The sequence below is a fragment of the Anomaloglossus baeobatrachus genome (assembly GCF_048569485.1).
Source record: "Anomaloglossus baeobatrachus isolate aAnoBae1 chromosome 3 unlocalized genomic scaffold, aAnoBae1.hap1 SUPER_3_unloc_2, whole genome shotgun sequence".
In the NCBI taxonomy this organism is placed as follows: domain Eukaryota; kingdom Metazoa; phylum Chordata; class Amphibia; order Anura; family Aromobatidae; genus Anomaloglossus; species Anomaloglossus baeobatrachus.
In genome coordinates this window covers 122,206-137,663 of record NW_027441781.1, presented here as the reverse complement: position 1 = coordinate 137,663, position 15,458 = coordinate 122,206, and the positions used below count along the sequence as shown (strand labels likewise).

Here is a 15,458-nt window from a genome sequence, read left to right as displayed (position 1 = left end):
CTGACTATAAGGACGGCCTCAGCCAGTCCATGCATTGTGTTCCGAGATTGTACTGACGTTCATAGATGTTTGAAAAAGCCCTTATACAGATTACATGAAAGCTCCCATACACATAGGGATAAAGTCGCCCGGATCAGACATCAATCCGATGAGTATTGGGGCTTCCCGACTTACCTCAAGAATGGATGTAAAGGGAGGGAAGGAACCGGCATATTGGAATTCCACTTGTTGATCCTTTTGTTCTCTTGAAAGATAATCCACCCCCAGAGGAGGCGACATCAGCTCTCAGAGAACAAAAGAACATTTGACCGAGCACTCCTGTATGTGATAGGAGAGAGCTGTCAGCCAAATGACTGTAGGGATTGTTTACAGGCCTTAAAGGGATTGTTTAGTGAAAACAAGTTATCACCTATCCATGGGCCAGGTGATCACCTGCTGATCAGTGTCCAATCACTGGGACCCGCACCGATTGGGAAAACAGGGAATTTTTATCCATGTTTCAGGTATGTGTGACATTCATTTTTAACATGGATGCCACACTCAAGCACAATAAATACACTTTTTCATCACACTTTGGGAGTGTCTTGTTACTTCTTGTTTTATGGCTTTGGAACCTGAAGTGCACCCCAACATCTTTTGAAAAAATATACACGAGGGAAGTGCCGTTTTCTTCTTCATATGCTTTTGGGGAATGTCATGGGACCTCACCATGGATTACGGCGGAATTTTTATTTTTAAAAATCAAATAAATTGGTGAATGAGGGCCAAGTTGGAGGTTTTTTGCTCAAATAAACTTTGTTATTCCTATTTCAACTACTGGATTAGTAATGGCAGTGTCTGCTAGATGCCACCCATTACTAATACCAAGGCTTGATGCCAGCTGCAGCTGGCATCAATCCTACAATTACGCCATTTGCCATTGCAACGGGAAGAGCAGAGTCCAGCACCAGAATTGGCGCCTCTAATGGATGTTAAACTTCTCAGGCGTCTGTGGACTGCTATTGTAAGGGCTCATGCGCACGTAACTGCTGAATATTCGGCAGCGATTTGATAGCACATGTGCGCTTTAAATCGCTGCAGAAACACTGCATAATGTACGCCATTTTTTTGTTAAAAAAAAAGACTATTTCATGCGCACGGGGATGCTGCCCCCACCATAGACAGAGCGGGAAGCTGCATCCATAACGCACGGAATAATTGACATGCTGCTTTTATGAACGCACGGATTTGGGTCAAAATTTTAGCAACCAAATCGCGGCATTGAAAAAAGCAAAGTGCACACGTATCATGCACAATCTACATAGATTGGGCAGTGAACACAGGACGCATGCATTTATGATGCAGTGCTATACGCAGCGTAAATGCATGTAAGTACGCAACGTGCGCATGAGCCCTTAGGCTGGAAAGGGCCAAAAAATCAAGGCCATTTCCACCCTAATAATATCATCCCACAGTTGTCTGCTGTACCATGGGCTGGTTTTTAATAAAATGGAGGGGACCCCACAACATTTTTTAAAATCTAAAAATTTAATAAATAAGCGTGGGATCCCCTCTATTTTTCATAACCAGCCAAAGGTACAGCAGACAACTGAGGGTTGCAGCCTGCAGCTGCTGCTGTTCCTGTGCTAGACATGAAAATTGGGGTACCTTGCGTCTTTTTTTTTTTTTTTTTAATTAAAAAATAAAAATGGTGTAAAACAGCTGGTCAAGCTAACTCTCTCTATATCACTATTCTATCTGTTCTATTTATCTTTATATATGTATTTATAATTTTTCAGGCTTTACACATTAAAACCCCCCCCCCCCAAAAAACCACATTCATTTCAGTATGTTACTTTTTTTTACCAATACCACATGGACGACCATACCGGCACGTGTGACTTGCAACTGTTTAAACACTGACGTCTGAAAAGGGCCTTATGGATACCCATCTACTGTATGTACTATCGTTTTGAGTTGCTGCAAATTATGATGTTCTCCTCCTTGGCTAAAAATACTTCTCAAACTTTCTAAGGAGTATTGTTACCCCTCTAAAATAAGAATTATTCTTACCGATAATTCGGTTTCTAGGACCTTCCACGACAGCATAGGAGGTTGTCTCTCCACGCCCTAATTGGGACAGGAAGTTCAAGAGGTTTAAAAGGACCCTCCCACCTCCCACAGCCAGTGTCTTACAAAGAACCCATAGCATAGGAGAAGTACCATACATTCAGGAATATATGAATACAAAGGGGAGGGAATTACCTGCTGTCGTGGAAGGTCCTAGAAACCGAATTATCGGTAAGAATAATTCTTATTTCTCTAGTCCCTTCCACGACAGCATAGGAGGAATACCAAAGAATTGATACCTAGGGGGGGACCACAGCCTGCAGGACCTTCCTGCCAAAGGCCAAATCCCTGTTGGAATCCAGATGATAATGCTTCGTGAAAGTATGGAGCGAAGACCACGTAGCCGCCTTGCAGATCTGCTCAGGAGAAGCCCCTGCCCGTTCAGCCCAGGAGACAGAGGTAGCCCTGGTGGAGTGCGCCGTGAATCCAGTAGGTGGAGGGAGATGCTGAGCGAGGTAGGCATCTCTAATTGCCCGCACAATGCAATTGGTGACGGTACTCTTAGCCACCTTCCTGCCCTTATTGCGGCCAAAGGGCTGGATGAACAGGTTAGAATCAAGGCGCCAAGAAGCAGTAACCTCCAGGTAGTGCAACACTGTCCGACGGACATCCAAAGAATGAAACACTTCCTCACCCGGAGTCCGAGGATTCTGACAGAAGGAAGGCAGGACGATGGACTGAGAATGGTGAAAATCCGAAACCACCTTGGGAAGGAAGGAAGGGTCCAGCTGAAAAACAATGCTGTCATCTCTGACGGTCAGGTAAGGTTCCCGAATAGACAAAGCCTGAAGTTCTCCGACTCTGCGAGCAGACATAATAGCCACAAGAAAAGCAGTCTTGTGAGAAAGAGAACGAATGTTACAAGAGCACAGTGGTTCAAATGGTGACTGAGATAGTCCGGTAAGGACCACATTGAGATCCCAGCGAGGCGTCAGGACCCTCTGACGTGGACAGAGTCTACTAGCGGACACAAAGAACCGACGGATCCAACGATGATCTGCCAGAGCCGTGTCAAAGACTGCACTGAGGGCTGACACCTGAACTTTCAGGGTGCTAGGCCTAAGGCCTAAGTCCAATCCACTCTGGAGGAAGTCCAGAATCTGCGCAATATTAGGCCGAAGTGGGTCAGGAGGCCGAGAACCACACCAGGAGGAAAATCTCTTCCAGATTTTGTTGTAAATACTATTAGTCACTGGATTACGGTTCTTCTGTAGGGTAGCCACAACTTTGTCAGAAAGCCCTTGGGCCTTCAGTGCCCGGGCCTCAGAAGCCAGGCAGCCAAGTTGAGTTTCTGGGGAGCCGGATGGAAAATCGGACCCTGGGACAGTAAGCTGGGGTCCGAACCTAAGAGGACTGGGCCGTCTATTCCTAGAGTCATGACCAGGCTGTACCAACTCCTCCGCGGCCACAGCGGGGCTACCAGTATAGTTGGGACTCCCTCGTCTCTGATCTTCCTCAGGGCCCTTGCGAGAAGAGGAAGAGGGGGGGGAACGCGTAAGCGAGGCGAAAGGACCAATTGTGGCAGAAAGCGTCTACCCCTAACGCCTTGTCTCGTGGGTTCAGGGAGAAATATGTTGCGACCTTGCGATTCCCTGCCGAAGCAAAGAGGTCCACCTCTGGAGCACCCCACCTTGCCACCAGAGAGCAGAGCACCGCCTGATCCAGACTCCATTCCCCCGGATGAACATCCCGACGACTGAGGAAATCCGCCTGAAGATTTAGGGAGCCCTTCAGATGGACCGCAGAAAGGGATAGCAGAGATTGTTCCGCCCATTGAAAGATCCGGGAGGACACTGACTTCAGGGCGCCTGAGCGTGTACTGCCCTGATGGCGGAGATGTGCCACTGTAGTGACATTGTCTGAATATACCAGGACGTGAGAGTCCCGGACGAGGTCCTGAGCCGCAAGGAGGGCTTCCCTGACTGCCCTGAGCTCCCGGTAGTTGGAGGATTGGGAGCTGACGTAAGGACTCCAGACCCCCTGAAATGGGGAGTTTGCCACCATTGCACCCCATCCTCGCAGGCTGGCATCTGTGGTCCAGGTCCAGGAGCAGGGCCAGGAGCAGGGAGGGAGGCCAGTGAGGCCCGAATCTCCTGTTTCATCATGGACCGCAACTCGTCTATCAGGGACGGTTGTACGGCCCTAATAATCTGGTCCGTACATTGTTGGCAAAGCTTTTTGTCCCATACTGCAGGGAGCTTCTTTATACAGACAGGACATTTTTTAATTTTTTCAAATCTGTCAGGTCTATCCGGTTTATCGGACTTGTCAGCCTTCTCTGACTTCTCTGACTTTTCATTTCTGTCAGTTTTCTTAGTGGCCTTGTCCTCCTATAAAACACAGACCAGAGAGCCATAAGTCATCTGCCTGAGACCTATGTCTGAGGGACCATCCCCCTCCATACTTACAGTAGTAGGGGGCACACTGGGCTCTGCAGATGCAGCTGCAGCGGAAGACATGACAGGGAGCACGGTTGCTTACCATGATCTGACGTCTTCACGGCAGCCCTTATGCAAAAGGGCCTGCCCCCCCAGTGACGGCTAACGGTCCCCGCCTCCTGCAACTGGTCCCGGACAGGCCGTGTCAGCTCAACCGGAAGTTCGCTAGACCGGAAGTCCCGCCCCCGGGAGCACTTCTGGATCGCTCCGGCAGCGTGTATACAGGAAGCGGCCGGCGGCTCAGGGAGAACGCCGGCCGGGGAGCTCCACAGCCTGCATCACCCCAGAGGAGTTCCGGAAGGCTGGAGCAGCTGTCCCCCACAGCGTGAGGGAACAGCAAGGGAGGAGCGGTGAAGGCCCGACCGATGCTGTCCGGCTTAAGGTAACAGGGGAAGGAAAGAAAAAAAGAAAAAATATTATACTGTAGTTCGCCGGCCACCACAGCATAGGAGAAAATAAAAAACCTCTCCATGCCCCATGGGGACAGGAAAGACACTGGCTGTGGGAGGTGGGAGGGTCCTTTTAAACCTCTTGAACTTCCTGTCCCAATTAGGGCGTGGAGAGACAACCTCCTATGCTGTCGTGGAAGGGACTAGAGAAATATGTAGTGTGACCTCTGCCAGAGCCTGTCCTATGGAACAGCGGTGGCAACAGCTTCAGACGCTCAGCAAAATGCAACTTACGTCCCTTTAAATAAAATAAAAGGGTTCGCCCCAAATGACCTGAATCAGGCGGTGTGAGCTTCATGGAGTTATGTCACCACAAAAGGAGGGAAACACCGAGAAACAGGACTGGGGCCTAATAAATGGGGGGCATAATAGGATCAGGGGGCTTTTAAACACAAAATAAACTGTCAGCGAGATCTGAACAGTTTACTGTGGGTCTACATGTGAGGACTGTGGAAACTACCTCCAGCAATGTGAGACCGCAGCCCAATACAGATCCAACCGGCAATGTGTGACCGCAGCCCGATACAGATCCAACCGGCAATGTGTGACCGCAGCCCGATACAGATCCAACCAGCAGTGATTGATCACTAATGTCACTCCGAGCTTTATCATTATAGAGATGAACATTCAGCCCATACGTCTACAACAGTTTTATTAAAACAAGTATCAATAATTCTAACAAAGAGAAATATTTATAGTTTTATTTTTATAGAGAACATAGATTCCATGCTGCACATGGGAAGGGGTAACACAAAATACAGATATAAATTACAGTGAATAAACCAATCCTCACAGACGGGTGCAGAGGGGAGCCGTGCGTTTTAGGTGTAAAAATTGTATTTCTGCAGTTACCATAAAAATCCTCTTGTTGAATACATTGGAGGACACAAGAGGGTGACGTGGATTAGACCTCACTGTTCTCTCCGTCTCTAAGGTGGGACGACGGGGATCAATTACACCCAGTGCCGATAGCCACAAGCTGTATATGAAAAACAAAGGGAGAAGATTAATAACACACATAGTTCCCTGTGCGAGCCTCACACCCACCACCCACGTGCAACACGGCCCTCTGCAAGCCCCCGAAAGTGCTGCGTCACCCCCTACCTAGTGCGAGCCCCACTAAAATGTGCAGCCTCCCCCTGCGAGCCCCACACTACGCGCAGCCTCGCCCCGCTGCCCAGGGCGAGCCCCACACTACGCGCAGCCTCGCCCCGCTGCCCAGGGCGAGCCCTCACAACTCGCACCAACGCCCCGTGCGAGCCCCCCAAAGTGCAGCGTCACCCCCTGCGAGCTTAACCAAACATGCAGTATAGCCCCCTGCAAGCACTTTCAAACGTACAGTCACCCCCTGCCCAGTGTGAGCTCCCCCCCAAACGTGCAGTGTCACCACCTGCAAGCCCTCCCCCCCCAAACGTGCAGCGTCACCCCCTGCCAGCCACCCCCCCAAACGTGCAGTATAGCCCCCTGCCAGCCACCCCCCCAAACGTGCAGCGTCACCTTCTGCCAGCCCCCCCAAACGTGCAGCGTCACCCCCTGCCAGCCCCCCCCCCCAAAACATGCAGCGTCACCCCCTGCCAGCCCCCCCCAAAACGTGCAGCGTCACCCCCTGCCAGCCCCCCCAAAAACCGTGCAGCGTCACCCCCTGCCAGCCCCCCCCCCAAAAACCGTGCAGCGTCACCCCCTGCCAGCCCCCCCCCAAAAACCGTGCAGCGTCACCCCCTGCCAGCCCCCCCCCCAAAAAAACCGTGCAGCGTCACCCCCTGCCAGCCCCCCCCCCAAAAAAAACCGTGCAGCGTCACCCCCTGCCAGCCCCCCCCCCCCAAAAACCGTGCAGCGTCACCCCCTGCCAGCCACCCCCCCAAACGTGCAGCGTCACCCCCTGCCAGCCACCCCCCCAAACGTGCAGCGTCACCCCCTGCCAGCCACCCCTCCAAACGTGCAGCGTTACCCCCTGCCAGCCACCCCCCCAAACGTGCAGTCACCCCCTGCCAGCCAGCCCCCCCAAACGTGCAGCGTCACCCCCTGCCAGCCAGCCCCCCCAAACGTGCAGCGTCACCCCCTGCCAGCCCCCCCAAACGTGCAGCGTCACCCCCTGCCAGCCCCCCCAAACGTGCAGCGTCACCCCCTGCCAGCCCCCCCAAACGTGCAGCGTCACCCCCTGCCAGCCCCCCCAAACGTGCAGCGTCACCCCCTGCCAGCCCCCCCAAACGTGCAGCGTCACCCCCTGCCAGCCCCCCCCCAAACGTGCAGCGTCACCCCCTGCCAGCCCCCCCCAAACGTGCAGCGTCACCCCCTGCCAGCCCCCCCAAACGTGCAGCGTCACCCCCTGCCAGCCCCCCCAAACGTGCAGCGTCACCCCCTGCCAGGCCCCCCAAACGTGCAGCGTCACCCCCTGCCAGGCCCCCCAAACGTGCAGCGTCACCCCCTGCAAGGCCCCCCCCCAAACGTGCAGCGTCACCCCCTGCAAGGCCCCCCCCCAAACGTGCAGTATAGCCCCCTGCCAGCCACCCCCCCAAACGTGCAGCGTCACCTTCTGCCAGCCCCCCCAAACGTGCAGCGTCACCCCCTGCCAGCCCCCCCCCCCAAAACATGCAGCGTCACCCCCTGCCAGCCCCCCCCAAAACGTGCAGCGTCACCCCCTGCCAGCCCCCCCAAAAACCGTGCAGCGTCACCCCCCTGCCAGCCCCCCCCCCAAAAACCGTGCAGCGTCACCCCCTGCCAGCCCCCCCCCAAAAACCGTGCAGCGTCACCCCCTGCCAGCCCCCCCCCCAAAAAAACCGTGCAGCGTCACCCCCTGCCAGCCCCCCCCCCCAAAAAAACCGTGCAGCGTCACCCCCTGCCAGCCCCCCCCCCAAAAACCGTGCAGCGTCACCCCCTGCCAGCCACCCCCCCAAACGTGCAGCGTCACCCCCTGCCAGCCACCCCCCCAAACGTGCAGCGTCACCCCCTGCCAGCCACCCCCCCAAACGTGCAGCGTCACCCCCTGCCAGCCACCCCTCCAAACGTGCAGCGTTACCCCCTGCCAGCCACCCCCCCAAACGTGCAGTCACCCCCTGCCAGCCAGCCCCCCCAAACGTGCAGCGTCACCCCCTGCCAGCCAGCCCCCCCAAACGTGCAGCGTCACCCCCTGCCAGCCCCCCCAAACGTGCAGCGTCACCCCCTGCCAGCCCCCCCAAACGTGCAGCGTCACCCCCTGCCAGCCCCCCCAAACGTGCAGCGTCACCCCCTGCCAGCCCCCCCAAACGTGCAGCGTCACCCCCTGCCAGCCCCCCCCCAAACGTGCAGCGTCACCCCCTGCCAGCCCCCCCCAAACGTGCAGCGTCACCCCCTGCCAGCCCCCCCCAAACGTGCAGCGTCACCCCCTGCCAGCCCCCCCAAACGTGCAGCGTCACCCCCTGCCAGCCCCCCCAAACGTGCAGCGTCACCCCCTGCCAGGCCCCCCAAACGTGCAGCGTCACCCCCTGCCAGGCCCCCCAAACGTGCAGCGTCACCCCCTGCCAGGCCCCCCAAACGTGCAGCGTCACCCCCTGCAAGGCCCCCCCCCCAAACGTGCAGCGTCACCCCCTGCAAGGCCCCCCCCCAAACGTGCAGCGTCATCCCCTGCCAGCCCCCCCCTGTTACGAGGGGGACCCGGGGAAGCGTGCCAAGATGGGAAATGGACAGCTTCCGCCGGTCAAGGTCCACTGTGCGGTGTAAGGGACCGCCGCTATGGTGGGTGAAGAGTGAGCGGGTTGCTGCTAGCGATCGTCTGGAATGTCACAGACGATCTATGTACACCGATCTGCCCTAACCCGTGAGGGTTGTATGGCAGGGATCACACGGCTCGGTGTACCTGTTGCACAGGGAAGCACAGAGGTGCCCACGCACGTGTGCCAGTGGAAGTCACGAGAATATGGCACGAGGGTAGCACAGAGGTGCCCACGCACGTGTGCTTTCAATAACCAGGTGAGTCCGGTGGAGGCTTGAGGAGCTCACCTGGGACAGGAACACGGCCTGTTGAAGGGGATACTGCCGGAGCAGCAAGGCAGGAACACGGCCTGCAAACGAGGTGCTGCCTGAGCAGCAAGGGCCAAGCCCACAGAAGACAGTAATGCCTGAGCAGTGGTGTGGCAGCACACTGCCAGACATCCAAACATAGAAGGACGGTCACGCGCCACCATGATGGCAGGGGGAGCTTTTAAGGAGGTGTAGCTCCACCCAAGGGCGGGCGCGAGACGGGCGTGACCCAATCAGGGTTCGTGACGTCCTGGCCCAGCCAGTCAGGATTCAGCACATCACCAGCCTCGTCATGGGGCCGTGTGATATCAGTGAGCGAATCAGAAGACGTCACGTGGAGCACATGCTCATCTTCCTGCCTCTGGGTCATAAAGGCGGGATCCTCGGTTTCACAATGTGCAGAGACATGGGAAGTCTTGCTGCTTCCCTGAGCATCTATTCCTTGCACACTGCGCAACCTCCCAGAGCCTCTGTGATGCTGAGCAGGAGAGCTCGTGGCAGGCAAGGGATGGGAGACCGCTCCATTCCCTGCAAGGGGAGAACCACTAGGTGTCACCCTTCTGCTGTGTCTCTGAGGAGGCAACTCCAGCAGACTGCGCAGTCTCCCAGACCTTTGGCGCTGCTGAGCAGTAGGGCTCGTGGCAGACAAGGAATGGGGGACCACCTCATTCCTTGCAACAAGAGAGCCACGACATGTAACACCCCCCCCCCCAAACTTGCAGTATAGCCCCCTGCAAGCCCCCCCCAAAACGGGCAGCGTCACCCCCTGCCAGCCCCCCCCTGTTACGAGGGGGACCCGGGGAAGCGTGCCAAGATGGGAAATGGACAGCTTCCGCCGGTCAAGGTCCACTGTGCGGTGTAAGGGACCGCCGCTATGGTGGGTGAAGAGTGAGCGGGTTGCTGCTAGCGATCGTCTGGAATGTCACAGACGATCTATGTACACCGATCTGCCCTAACCCGTGAGGGTTGTATGGCAGGGATCACACGGCTCGGTGTACCTGTTGCACAGGGAAGCACAGAGGTGCCCACGCACGTGTGCCAGTGGAAGTCACGAGAATATGGCACGAGGGTAGCACAGAGGTGCCCACGCACGTGTGCTTTCAATAACCAGGTGAGTCCGGTGGAGGCTTGAGGAGCTCACCTGGGACAGGAACACGGCCTGTTGAAGGGGATACTGCCGGAGCAGCAAGGCAGGAACACGGCCTGCAAACGAGGTGCTGCCTGAGCAGCAAGGGCCAAGCCCACAGAAGACAGTAATGCCTGAGCAGTGGTGTGGCAGCACACTGCCAGACATCCAAACATAGAAGGACGGTCACGCGCCACCATGATGGCAGGGGGAGCTTTTAAGGAGGTGTAGCTCCACCCAAGGGCGGGCGCGAGACGGGCGTGACCCAATCAGGGTTCGTGACGTCCTGGCCCAGCCAGTCAGGATTCAGCACATCACCAGCCTCGTCATGGGGCCGTGTGATATCAGTGAGCGAATCAGAAGACGTCACGTGGAGCACATGCTCATCTTCCTGCCTCTGGGTCATAAAGGCGGGATCCTCGGTTTCACAATGTGCAGAGACATGGGAAGTCTTGCTGCTTCCCTGAGCATCTATTCCTTGCACACTGCGCAACCTCCCAGAGCCTCTGTGATGCTGAGCAGGAGAGCTCGTGGCAGGCAAGGGATGGGAGACCGCTCCATTCCCTGCAAGGGGAGAACCACTAGGTGTCACCCTTCTGCTGTGTCTCTGAGGAGGCAACTCCAGCAGACTGCGCAGTCTCCCAGACCTTTGGCGCTGCTGAGCAGTAGGGCTCGTGGCAGACAAGGAATGGGGGACCACCTCATTCCTTGCAACAAGAGAGCCACGACATGTAACACCCCCCCCCCCAAACTTGCAGTATAGCCCCCTGCAAGCCCCCCCCAAAACGGGCAGCGTCACCCCCTGCCAGCCCCCCCAAACGTGCAGTGTCAACCCCTGCCAGCCCCCCCCCCCAAAAAAACGTGCAGCGTCACCCCCTGCCAGCCCCCCAAACGTGCAGCGTCAGCCCCCCCCCAAAAAACGTGCAGCGTCACCCCCTGCCAGCCCCACCCAAACGTGCAGCGTCACCCCCTGCCAGCCCCCCCCCAGCGTGCGTTGTCACCCCCTGCAAGCCCCCCCCAACGTGCAGTGTCACCCCTGCCAGCCCCCCCCCAACGTGCAGTGTCACCCCCTGCCAGCCCCCCCCCAATGTGCAGTGTCACCCCCTGCCAGCCCCCCCCCAATGTGCAGTGTCACCCCCTGCCAGCCCCCCCCAAATGTGCAGAGTCACCCCCTGCTAACCCCCCCCCAAAACGTGCAGCGATCACCCCGTGCTAGCCCCCCCCCAAACGTGCAGCGTCACCCCCTACCAGCCCCCCCCAAACGTGCAGTATAGCCCCCTGCAAGCCCCCCCAAACATGCAGCGTCACCCCCTGCCAGACCCCAAACGTGCAGTATAGCCCCCTGCCAATTCCAGCCCCCACCAAACGTGCAGAGTCGCTCCCTGGCAAGTGCAAGCCCCCCAAAACATTCCACGTTGCCTCCTGCAAGCCTCACCCCAAACATACAGCGTCGCCTCCTGCCTAGAGTAACCCCCACACATTATGGAACCCTCCACAGCATCATCCCCTGTACCCTGTAGCCCCCCATATCCCCCTTCCTTATGGAAGCCTCCAAAGCATCGCCCCCTGCCCTGTGTAGCCCCCCAATATGCAGCATCGCCCCCTGCCCTGTGTAGCCCCCCATATCCCCCTTCCTTATGGAAGCCTCCACAGCCCTGTGCTGCAGCTTCAGCCCCTTCCCTGTGATATATACACGAGCTGCAGCCCCCAGTAGTGACAGGAGACACTTTTATTTCTTACCCCAAAATCCAGTGTGACCTCAGCTCTATAACTAATGAGGAAAAGCTGAATCTTCCCCACCTCAGGGTCAGGATCCGTCCGCTCTGCACAGGAGCCCGAGCACTGCTGCTTCCGGTCACAGATCTGCCGGGTAGATGCTAGAGAATACAGGCTGCTTGCAGATTATGACGTCACTTCCGGGGCGTATTCATTTACTGTTAGGGGGCGTGTCCTTTATTCAGCGCGGCCTGTAGCTCTAGGCTCAACCGATCTGGATTTTGGGGTAAGAAATAAAAGTGTCTCCTGTCACTACTGGGGGCTGCAGCTCGTGTATATATCACAGGGAAGGGGCTGAAGCTGCAGCACAGGGCTGTGGAGGCTTCCATAAGGAAGGGGGATATGGGGGGCTACACAGGGCAGGGGGCGATGCTGTATATTGGGGGGCTACACAGGGCAGGGGGCGATGCTGTATATTGGGGGGCTACACAGGGCAGGGGGCGATGCTGTATATTGGGGGGCTACACAGGGCAGGGGGCGATGCTGTATATTGGGGGGCTACACAGGGCAGGGGGCGATGCTGTATATTGGGGGGCTACACAGGGCAGGGGGCGATGCTGTATATTGGGGGGCTACACAGGGCAGGGGGCGATGCTGTATATTGGGGGGCTACACAGGGCAGGGGGCGATGCTGTATATTGGGGGGCTACACAGGGCAGGGGGCGATGCTGTATATTGGGGGCTACACAGGGCAGGGGGCGATGCTGTGGAGGCTTTCATAAGGAATGTGAGAATAAAGGCCCTGTCACACACAGGTAGATCTGTGGTAGATCTGTGGTTGCAGTGAAATTGTGGACAATCAGTGGCAGGTTTGTGGCTGTGCACAAATGGAACAATATGTCCATGATTTCACTGCAACCACCGATCTGCCAAAGATTTATCTCTGTGTGTGACGGGGCCTTAACACTAGGCAGGAGGCGACGCTGCACGTTTGGGGGGCTTACACTGGGCAGGGGGCTATACTGCACATTTGGGGGGGGCTCGCAGGGGGCGACGCACGTTTGGGGGGCTCACTGAGCATGGGGCTACGCTGCTTGTTTGAGGGGCTCGTAGGGGGGTGACTGCATGTTTGGGGGAGCTTGCACTGGACGGGGCGACACTGCACGTTTGGGGGACTCGCAAGGGGGTGGTGCTGCATGTTTGGGGGCTTGCAGGGGGTGACGCTGCAGTTTAGGGGGGGCTCACTCTGGCCAGGGGGTGACGCTGCACATTTGGGGGGTTTGGACTGGGCAGGGGGCAACGCTACATGTTTGGGGGACTCGCAAGGGGGTGGCGCTGCACGTTTAGGGGACTCGCAAGGGGGCAACGCTGCACGTTTGGGTGGATCGCAGGTGGCGACGCTGCACTTTCGGGGTGCTCGCAGGGGCGACGCTGCACGTTTGAGAGGATCACACTGGGCAGAGGGCGATGCATGTTTTGGGGGGGCTCGCACTAGGCAGGGGGCGACTGCATGTTTGGGGGGGCTCACACTGGGCAGGGGGCGACTGCATGTTTGGGGGGGCTCGCACTGGGCAGGGGGCGACTCTGCACGTTTGGAGGGGCTCGCACTGGGCAGGGAGCGACGCTGCACGTTTTGGGGGGCTCGCACTGGACAGGGGGCGATGCTGCATGTTTGGGTGCGACGCTGCACTTTGGGGGAGCTTGCAGGGTGTGCTGAGCAGTTCGCCATGTTGCACGCTGGGGGGCTTACACTGGGCGATGCTGCATGTTGTAGGGGGCTTACACTGGGCGATACTGAACATTGAGGGGCGTACACTGGCTGATGCTGCATGATGGGACCACATCGGGGGTGGGGAGTGTAGGAAGGATGGATGGGGGCACATCGGGGTGGGGGCTATAGAAGTCCATGGCTCATAGGGAACCTGTCACCAGTTTTTTGGCGTATAAGCTGCGGCCACCACCGGGCTCTTATATACAGGATTCTACCATGCTGTATATAAGAGCCCAGGCCGCTGTGAGAACATAAAAAACACTTTATAATACATACCTAACTGTCGTGCTGTTGGCAATATGGGTGTCTCCGTTCTCCGGTGCCGCCTCTATCAGTCATCTTCGTCCTCTTTCTGAAGCCTGTGTGCTTGACGCGTCCACGTCATACACACTCGCCGATCCTGCGCAGGCGCACTACAATACTTTGATCTGCCCTGCTCAGGACCTGAATGCCGGCGAGTGTGGATGACGTCGGACGCGTCATGCACCGCGGCTAGAGAAGGAGGAGGACGAAGATGGCCGAAAGAGGCGGTACCGGAGAACGGAAACACCCATATGGCCCACCGCACGACCGTTAGGTAAGTATTATAAAGTGTTTTTTATGTTCTCACAGCGGTCTGGGCTCTTATATACAGCATGGTAGAATCCTGTATATAAGAGCCCGGTGGTGGTGGCCGCAGCTTATACGCCAAAACAGTGGTGACAGGTTCCCTTTATCATATTTCCTCCAGCAGGATATATATTTTCTCTTCCTCCTTTATGGACCTGAAATCCCGGGAAGATATCATAGTCTCCTGAAGTGAGTGTCCCTCACTGCTGAGTGTCCCTCACTGCTGAGTGTCCCTCGCTGCTGAGTGTCCCTCGCTGCTGAGTGTCCCTCGCTGCTGAGTGTCCCTCGCTGCTGATCGTCCCTCGCTGCTGAGTGTCCCTCGCTGCTGAGTGTCCCTCGCTGCTGAGTGTCCCTCACTGCTGAGTGTCCCTCACTGCTGAGTGTTTGGTGCAGTGTAGCAGGAGGTGGGTTTCATCCTTCCTTGGCCTCCAGGTCAGTGTTGGCACAGTCTGTCCTCCCTGGGCTTGTAGCTCTGCTTGTGTGGGAATTGATGGCTAGACTGTGGGCACTGAGTCTATATTGGCTCATAGTCCTGCGGTCTCTGGGGTCTGGGGCTTTCTCCAGATATGGGGTCAGTCTGTAGTCTCTGGTACGTGGTCAGTTTCTGTGAGGTGTAGACATCGGTCCTCCAGTCACTGACACCTCTCCTGGCCCTCGTCTACCATCTTCCTGATTCTGGCTTTTGTCAGGCTGCTGTGATTGGTCATTTTGTCCTGTTGGGTTTGGGAGAGCTGTGCCAGGGGTCCTGGTTCATCTGGACCACCTATATGTATCAGGGCTTTATGGTGATGTGAGAGTGGATTGTTATTCTGTAGGTGAGACTGACATGACAGTGCCCTCTTCAGAGCTGCTAGGTGTAGAGGGAATCTGCCCAGCTCGGCCTGACAGGCGCTGTTGGAGGTGCTTTGATGGACGTGGAGAAGGCGCCTACAAAATTCCAGGTTGAATATTTATGTTGGGCTGGAATCCCACCTTGATCAATCTGGGTAAGCCCGGTTTCACACATCCTTCTTTTTGCCGGTTTTGCGGATGCGGCGAACTCCCGTACAGTGTATACAGTATAATGACAGCGCTGTAACGTCCGGGTCACATGCGCCGGTCACATGACAGCATGTGACCGGCGCTTGTCGCACTGCCACTGTACTGTATACACTGTACTGGCGTGCGCCGCATCCGCCAAACCAGCGAAAAGCCGGATGTGTGAAATTGGGCCAAGTGTGAGGGCCCCAGACTTCACTGCCATA

At 56.6% G+C, this 15,458-nt stretch overlaps 2 protein-coding genes across 4 annotated transcripts in view; one reads left to right on the top strand and one right to left on the bottom strand.

Moving 5' to 3' along the window:
- The window catches only part of LOC142258717 (uncharacterized), a 491,515-nt gene extending 479,532 nt beyond the window's left edge, over window positions 1-11,983 (bottom strand). The window contains exons 1-2 of one of the 3 annotated variants that reach the window (XR_012727851.1): window positions 11,919-11,983; window positions 5,632-5,975 (exon numbers count right to left, since the gene is read on the bottom strand). The gene's annotated coding sequence lies outside the window, so the exon portion shown is untranslated. Of the gene's footprint in view, window positions 1-5,631; window positions 5,976-11,858 lie in introns of those variants that run through there. The other 2 variants (XR_012727852.1, XM_075331334.1) reach the window with 2 other exon arrangements.
- Window positions 11,984-12,058: 75 nt separating this feature from the next.
- The window catches only part of LOC142258716 (uncharacterized), a 31,307-nt gene continuing 27,907 nt past the window's right edge, over window positions 12,059-15,458 (top strand). The window contains exon 1 of the mRNA XM_075331332.1: window positions 12,059-12,120. The gene's annotated coding sequence lies outside the window, so the exon portion shown is untranslated. The remainder of the gene's footprint in view (window positions 12,121-15,458) is intronic.